This window comes from Stegodyphus dumicola, chromosome 5 (genome assembly GCF_044657685.1).
Source record: "Stegodyphus dumicola isolate Sdum_Otavi_A_Nest chromosome 5, ASM4465768v1".
In the NCBI taxonomy this organism is placed as follows: Eukaryota; Metazoa; Arthropoda; class Arachnida; order Araneae; family Eresidae; genus Stegodyphus; species Stegodyphus dumicola.
The window spans coordinates 160036893-160046300 of record NC_140772.1 but is presented as its reverse complement, the minus strand read 5'-3'; positions in this window follow the sequence as shown (position 1 = coordinate 160046300).

The following is a 9408-nucleotide window of genomic DNA, read 5'->3' as shown; positions in this document are numbered from 1 at the left end:
CATAGTGCATTTCAGGAATGTCCAGCTTTTATTTTATATGGCAGGGACTTGTGTTTATCAATTGATTTATTATTGCAAACCAATTTTAGAACTTATGATGACACAAACAACTATTCTAAAGATTTGGTTTTGAGATTACAAAAGGCTTTTAAATTAGTCAATCAGAATTTAACGGAGGCTGCTGATAAGCAAGAAAATTTACGTGGAAAGAATTCTCATGATAAGGACATAAAAGTGGGAGATTTGGTGTATTTATACACTCCAGTAGTTCAGCGAGGTATGGCTAGAAAACTCTCTAAATTGAATCAGGAACCATTCAGGGTTATTGAGAAAGTGACTAAAGTCAACTATAAAATCTCTTCAATTACAAATCCTGATCGGATTCAAACGATACATGTGAACAGACTCATGAAGGTACCAGAGAGAATTACTTTTCCCACACTTCAAAAGGATGAGTCAATTTTGACAGATAATGTAAAGAACTTGTCACACGATTCACCTTACCATCTAAGGCCTAGAGATACACATGGTTTTGTGTCTAAAAAAGTGAAATGAAATATTTTGAGAATATATTGTTGCGTGCGTACGGGTTCGTTACGAAATGAATGCACAAGTCCGATGAAAAATGAACAAAAATTTATTATTATCACAACAAAAATGCTTAAATTTTCATGCAGTATTACAATATCTCACAGTAGTTATCTTTTAACTACTCAAATATCCAATAGAACGTAATTCAAAACAGCTAAATAACGCTAATCCGCGAATTCGCTACAATCAACAAGAGCAGTTTTCTAAACAACAACAAACTAAGCAAGCAACTAACTACAAACTGAGATGTTTTTCTCCTTTTATAAGATTTTAAAATCACGCGCTAGAATTTTCCAGTACTTTCTCGAAATCAAAAAGAGATATTTATTTATTTAATGCACGCGCTCTTGTATTTTCAATTTTCCGGCTTAGCTTTCTTTTAATATTCGTCACGCGCTGCACTGCGCGAGAAATAAAACCATTTAATTTATAATTGAACTAACATTAGCTTTTTAAATACCAAATTCGTAACATTGCACCCCTTCCAAGGACTGCACGTCCCGGGCAGTACAATCCCTGGACAGGAAGCTAAACTAACAACTGTGGCATAAATGCAACTGAGGCCTAAACATTACATCACAATATCAAACAACATGAACAATAAATGCAATAACTAACTTAAACAAATCAAATGCTATAGAATACTAAATACAAATCAAATACTAAATACAAATCAAATACTAAATGCAAATCAAATCAAATACACATTTAAAAACAAAATGGACCATGGTCTTATACTATTTACAATTATTTACATTATGTACTGTGGCCATAGCAATGAGCTAACCAGTCGTAATGACCGACTTTAGGTTTAGAGTTCGAAGACTTACGGAGACGTCATTCAGTCTGTTGAGCACTGTACATGGACCATCCGAAGGTGACTGTAGTTTAGGACTGAGTCCCTTTCGTTGAATCGGGTTCCACAACCTCACCTTGTCTACTTTGTTGGATCTATGTCCAGTAGCTCTCGTGTTGTATCTGGTCTTCACTTTCTCCGTCGCCAAGTTCACTCGCTTTCGTGCGAAACGGGGCATCACTTCAAAACGGGCCTGGACATCTTGGATGTGTTCCTCAGGCGATGAAGGCGCATCCGTACGGCGATCAAACAGGCGGTCACAAGGCAGACGAAATCTCGACCGAAGAGCATCTAGGCTGAAGAAGAGCTGGTAGTCTTGCGTTTCTTCTCGACCCTAGCATGATTTCGGCTGCTTGAGCTGGATCTTTCGGACAAGGCGTCGGCATTTCCAGGCGAGGATCCTTTTTGAGGATGGATAGTCATGCCATCAGATGCTGAAAGCAGTTTGTTGTTTTTTAAGTCTAAGGAAAAATTGTATTTCCTTAAAAAGTCCAATCCGAGTATGCATAGATCTGTGATATCCGCCACATATGCCGTGTGATGGTAGGCGGCACTTCCAAACGTGATGCTTACGTTTAACTTCCCAGTTATGTCGATCTTATCACCAGACGCAGTCTGAAGGGTAACACAGGATGGCGTCCAAATAAGTTTATCTTTAAACTGTTCAGCGAAATCTTTCCTAATGATGGTAACGTTAGCTCCTGTGTCAATGATCATATTGCAAGGAACTCCATCGATATTCCCATTAATGGACAGTCCGTTACTGTTGCCACTCACTGTATAAATTTTAAGCGCTTTAAAACAAGGTTTTTCATTATCCGGCAACCTCCTTTTCTCGATATGGTCACTAATTTGTTTATTGCTTCGTTGTTGGGAAATGGTTTTATTTTCCGTACCTCGGGGTGTTCTGCAGTTTCTTCGTATGTGGCCTTCAACTCCGCAGTTCCAGCACTTTAGAACTACTTTCTTTTCACTTCTGTTCCGTCTCAAGCCACTGACTTGTCTGGTAAAATCATTTGCTTTATATTCCGTACCCTGGGGTGTTCTGCAATTCCGTCTTAGGTGACCTTCACTACCACATCTCCAACACCTTAGAGCCACTTTCTTCTCGCTCCTACTACTACTACTACTCGCTCCTACTTCTCGCTCCTATCAAAGCGTCCACTTGTCTGGCTAAATCATCTAAACGAGCCATCAGTTGATCCACTGGCTCATGGACTCGCACAGCTCTAACTGGGTAGCGATCTCTATTAGTTGCTTCCTGGGCTGCCTCGAACTTCATGGCGTACAACAGAGCGCTTTTCAAATCTTTAACATCCGCCATTCGCAGTGCTTTCTGTATTTCAGCGTCCCGGATGCCATCGATGAAATATTGCAGCGACAGGATTTCCCTCGTTTCTCTCGGGCATTCCGTAAAGGCGAGGTGGGACAGCCTTTCAACATCCGTGGCGTGTTTCGGTGGGCTTCTGCCTCCTGAAGTGTTTCGGTGGGCTTCTGCTGACGGGATTTTAGTTGAAGCCTGCTGTAGTCTTTTAAACACTTCTCTCCAAAGCGCAGCTCCAATGAGCCGGATAGAGCTTCAAAGTCTAGTCTCTGTTTTCGGGAAGAGACTGCAGGATATCCGCTGCGTCTGCTCTCAAAGAAGCGACAAGATGACAGGCCTTAGCTTGAGAATCCCATCCATTCGCATCCGCAACTATAGAAAATTGGGTCTTATACACTTTCCAGGATGTCTTCCCATCATATGTGGATAGCTTTAGAGATGGATGAGCAGGCATCGGTAAGAATTTAAAATCACCACTCCTGCTCCCTGCCGTCGCTACGAATTTCTTTAAAGTATTGATTTCTTTGGCAACTGCAGAAACTCTCTCATCAATCTGTTGTTCGATTTGCTCTTGGACTGTAGAAACTCTTTCTTCAATTTGCTGCTCCATTGCAGAAACTCTTTCCTGAATTTTTCCAACTTTGCCTTCAACTGTGTCTATTCTGCCTTCCATAGCCTCGAATTTAGTTTCTATTATGCCGGCAATTTCTCTTTTCATTTCATATTGACCTGCTTCAATCTTTTCTTGTACAGCTTTTATGTCTTCTTTAAAAGTTACATGACCAGCTTCCAACTTTTCGTGAACGGATTCCTGTCCCGCTTTCATTTCTGCTTTAACGGATCTAATCTCTGCTTTAACAGAGTCTTTCATCTCTTCTTTAAATGATGCTTGGCCAGCTTCCATCTTTTCTTGGAATGCAGCAAAAGCACTAATGAGCTGTCTCAATTGTTCTTCCATAGCTCTTGTTATTGGCATTCAAATCCCACCGCTGCCACCAAAAATTGTTGCGTGCGTACGGGTTCGTTACGAAATGAATGCACAAGTCCGATGAAAAATGAACAAAAACTTTCCCACTACTTTTCCCACACTACTTTTCAAACTACTTTTCCCACACTTCAAAAGGATGAGTCAATTTTGACAGATAATGTAAAGAACTTGTCACACGATTCACCTTACCATCTAAGGCCTAGAGATACACATGGTTTTGTGTCTAAAAAAGTGAAATGAAATATTTTGAGAATATATTGTTGCGTGCGTACGGGTTCGTTACGAAATGAATGCACAAGTCCGATGAAAAATGAACAAAAATTTATTATTATCACAACAAAAATGCTTAAATTTTCTCAAATTATCATGCAGTATTACAATATCTCACAGTAGTTATCTTTTAACTACTCAAATATCCAATAGAACGTAATTCAAAACAGCTAAATAACGCTAATCCGCGAATTCGCTACAATCAACAAGAGCAGTTTTCTAAACAACAACAAACTAAGCAAGCAACTAACTACAAACTGAGATGTTTTCCTCCTTTTATAAAATTTTAAAATCACGCGCTAGAATTTTCCAGTACATTCTCGAAATCAAAAAGAGATATTTATTTATTTAATGCACGCGCTCTTGTATTTTCAATTTTCCGGCTTAGCTTTCTTTTAATATTCGTCACGCGCTGCACTGCGCGAGAAATAAAACCATTTAATTTATACTTGAACTAACATTAGCTTTTTAAATACCAAATTCGTAACAATATAATGTGTTTTGTAGTTTTGTATGTAATTTTGGTTAAATTATTATTTGTTTCTGGTAATTGTATTCTATGTAGCTAAATTTTGTAATCAATTAGTATAGTTGTGTAATCTTCTTGGCTTATCCTTGGTCAAGTGTTGCATTTGGATTTTACATGTTTTGGGCATGTGAGGTTGTGATCAACTTGTCTTGGTTTGGAACTTTTTAGTCTCAATAGCCTGTTTTTTTTTGGGGGGGGAGGTTTTGCTGGGCTGGTCCCAGCCTTCTCTCCACTTCTTAAGTTCAAAAAAAAATTTTTTTCTCTCTCTCTTGAAATCTCTTAGCCATGGTAGTCGGGATTTGTTTCGGTTAGAATTTTGACTAGATAGTTCTGTTGCCAACTCTTCGTGGTGATTGTCTTCTGTTCTTATTAGTGCAACTCGTTTTAATTTCTTTTGCCAAGGATTTATTGGTAGTTTAGTTTGCGCTGTACAGTCGCAGTGTTTACTCGTACGCCCTCTCGTTTGGGTGGGGTGTCAGTTCTTAGGGAAGTGAAATTATGTGTGTTAGGGAAAATTATGATTTATACAGTACACATTTCCTTAAACGTACTTTTGAGTTGGTATTGTCACTTCAATTCGTGATTGCAAGAACTTAGTTTGTTTACATTTTGTGTCAAGCGCCAGTAGCTCTTGAATTGTTTTGCTTTAAACACTCGTATACTCAGTGGTGTTTGTTTATTTACTTATATTTTGTTTGTTTACACACTTTTCACTTGATTTGCCTTTGGGGGGTTTCGTGATTTTACATTTTACTTTACACATTTTTATTTTAGAGTGTGTCACGTGTTGTTTGACAAAACTTTTATTTTGTTTTGATGTATGCTTAGTTGTGTGCCAGGGACACTTCTTGACCCACTTGGCTCGGTTCCCTAATGTATTTTTGCTAACCATACAATTATGGTAGGATTTGATTTTGCTAACCAATTATGGTAGGACTTTGGATTTGCTAACCATTGATTTTGGTAGGATTTATATTTGCTAACCATGACTCATGGTAGGATTAATTGTAAATAGGTATATGTATACTTCTTTATGATTAACATGTGGTACCATCACGTACTATGATTTTTTCTCTTCGTATTTAGTTACTTATGTAAACCTTTTCCATTGTCTGTGTTTCCCGATCATAGGACGGATGTTGTGTAGCGAATTTAATTTAATTAAGTGATTCATAAAAATCAAAATTTTAATTTGTAATTATTCAAAATTTGAGCTACACAAGTTTGGTTATATTCTTTTTTGGCTTATTAATTCCAGTGTAATCTATTTTGGCTTTCCGAGTTTAAGCGAACTGCGTCTTCAATCTTGTACACGCAGACAATGGATTTAGGTGAACTTTTCACGTAATAAACTCAGTTTTTCATGTCAGAAATTAATTTGATTTCTTAGTATTTAATATCATTAGTTGCAGAAAAATTAGCTCTTTAATTTGACATAACTTTCGTTTTCCTAACTTTAATTGCATTTTATTTATGAGCTTTAATTAGTAGATTTTTTTCCGTTTGCTTGTGATTTCTGTTGTGGGGGATGAAATGTCCTTTTCCGGTAGAATGGTCGCTTTTTTCGAGTTTTAGCATTCTTTCGTTGGGACTGCTTACAGGGTTGTTGAAATTCCAAGTTTCCCCTTACAGGAAGCGTGGTTATTTTGGCGGCGGCTTGGCGACTTCAAATTTCCGTTGGGGTTTCAAAGTGGTGGATTTGGCGAGTTTGCTAACATGAGAGAATGCTGTAGTTGCAACTGTTTTAACTTTTGGCGAAGAGTGAGTTGTGCCAACTCGGCAGTCCAGCGTCCTCCCTTTTAACGGGTTGTTTTGGGGGACGAGCACACTTTTTTGACACTTCTTTTGCCCATTGAATTGCTTTCTGATGCGGTCCGAGGCGACAGCCGATTCCGCCGAGAAAATGGATGGAACTCCCGTTGGACCTACGGGCCCCTTGGCTAAGCGCCTTGAGCGCGGGCCGTAGGTATTGGCAACTATGTCTTCTTCAATAATTCAAAATTCCTTCTTCAATTTATTTTCTTTCGTGTATGTTTGTGTATTTCAAGAAAAAATTTAAAGCCGAAAACGATCTATGAAAAATGATGTGTGCTCTCAGTTCTCAACCGTCTGATTGCCGCTATACTCTGAAATGGAGCTAAAACATTACCACCATTGCTTTGGGACTTCCTAGAAGTTGACTCGTCGTTTACCTCTGAGGATGTCCGAAGTTGTCTGAAGAATAGTTCATCATAATTCTCCTCGTATCTCCACATCCGAAACTGTAATATTTACCAGAAATTCTAGGTTACCGTAATGACTCCATACATTCGACGAACATTTTTTTTTCCATTCAACAGCAGCATTCATCATGAGCTTCTTTGGACATTTTTTTTGGGTTGTCTTGCCTGCTACCTCAATTACAGATAAGTTCTCCTTTCTTTTTTGTTTAATTCTTAGTTGGTTAAGTATTATAGATTTCTGCAGTAAAAAAAAAAAAAAAAAAAAAAAAAAAAAAAAGAGATTGAATTAATTTAATTTGTTGAACCTTAATTTTTTGTAAGTGATAATTTTTTCCTAAATCTAGAGAAATCATATTTTTCTTTGGTGTATCGATTAAATAAAGACATTAAATTTAATAAAGAATTAGCCTTATTAAAATTATTGTAACCTAACTTAATAGTTATGAGAAAGAAGTTCTTTAGGAATTATTTAATTGAATTTTTGTTGGTATTATTCATTGGTGAGTTTGATTTGTAATAGTGCCTGTATTAGAGCATTCTGGCTCCTCTCAGGACAAACCTGTTTGTAGAAGTGTAAAGTTGTCACTACATATATTTATCCGGTAAAACCATATTTAATAAATCAAAAAAAAATGCGGTTAAAAATTACATGTGCAATAATAGTATTTAAATGATGGTATTGAGTGCAATATTATGCAATATTATTTTTGTATTGATCAATTCGGTGTGAAGTGGAAAGTGTAACTTGTAAAATTTATTTATTTTTATTATTTTTCTCCCCGGGGAGGGTACTGTTCTTAAATATATAGTTTATTTTTTTTGGTATGTTTTACCTGATTTTTCAATATTAAATTTAATAGTAATTACAAGGATGTTAAAAAAAATAATTACTCAGAAATGTTGGATGTGTAAAAACAATAGTACAACTTTTGTTGAATATGTTTTGATTTTTTTTCACTAATGGATATATATATAATTTGCTTTAATAGTTAAATAAATAAGTTTTTCTGGATAATTCAATGGTTAAATTTATTTTGTGTATTCATGATTTTTACCAGATTTTACTCAAATTGATTTAAGGGTTAATCCGGAATAAACACAACGCAGAATTTCAACTTTATTGGTACTAGTATCTTATTGTTGAATTGAGTTTTATTTTATTTGTTATAGTCAACTTGTAGAATGAATACCTTTTGGAAAATTTAAGGTAAAGTTTGAAATTTTAAGGTAAAAAGTTCAAAATACCATAACAATAGAAATTTTATAAATCATAAAAATATTTCTCTATATAACTGTGGTTTTCTGGTTAAAAGCGAGTTATGCTTGTTTAGACTTCACATTGTCTTTCCTATTCCTACTTTTATCCAGGTTCTCGTTAAATTATGGCTCGATATAAGGGAGTTGTACTATATACATTGTCTCATAAGCAAATGCTTATTCCAAATATTGTTTTGTAAAGATTTAGAAGAAACAAACATCTATTAAAAGCTGCAATTCTTTATTACTCTAGAAAAAAACATTTGTAACATTTATACAGAATAATAGCTTACTTAAGAATTTTATTTGACATCGTTACTAAAATAATACTTAAATTATGTATACCTAGTCAAGGTCTTTTTCATTTTTCGCAACATCTATGTAGCAGTTTACGCTTCTCAGTTGGACAAGAACAATGACTATTATATTATATTTTAAGAAGCATTGTTTTTAAAAAATTATGTATTGCGCCTTCTTAATCTCTTTAGAATTTCAATAAAGTCATTACTTAGAAAACCTTTTTACATGGCATTTTTTTATACAAATGAACCATTCCGAGGGTAAAAGATTGTAATGCTATGAAATCATTTAAGTAAACAGTTTCTCAAATATTTTTTAAAAGAAAAAACAATGGTTTTGTCTGAAATTGCGATCTTGGAATATAATCTCTTATTATATTCACAGAATAAAGAAATATAATCGAAAATTAAAATAAAATTTGCAATTAATTTGAATTCCTTAAAACCCCAAGGAAGAAAACCCTACCTAGCCTTAAATATCGCTTCCCATTTTAGATGCAGTGAGAGTGCTCTTGCTTCTATTATACTGAACGACTTGTCTATAGAAAAGTACTGCATCGTCGTCTTTATCAGCAAAACACATGAGAATTGTCTTAGGGATTAAAAACAAGTAACGCCTGAAAAAAGTTTTTAAATCGAATTTTTGTGGGTTGCCACTCGGGAACAGAGTAGAATAAAAATTCTTCACTTTTGGTTTTTTTTGGCCTGAGGGAAAAGCAGAAAAAAATAAACGTGCTTTCTTAAAAAAAACTCAGTAATGTCCCTAAAATTAAGTACCGTGTAATTGAGATTTTTAAGATAAGTCGGATTATTTGAAAATTAATGTCTTTGGGGAATAAATTTACTTTTTTCCGCCTTCTATTTTTTGTATAATACTTTTATGTATTTTACCGCATCTAAATTTCGTAGCATGTTTTGAATGTTGTTAAAAATTCCTGTGTGAGTTAATTAAAAGATAAATTTTAAGTCATTGAATATTTGAATTAATTCTTAATTTTATCTGAAAGCAATCAAAATGTTAAAAAAACTTTAAAATCATTTAAGTACAGGGATTAATTTTTCAAATTTTATG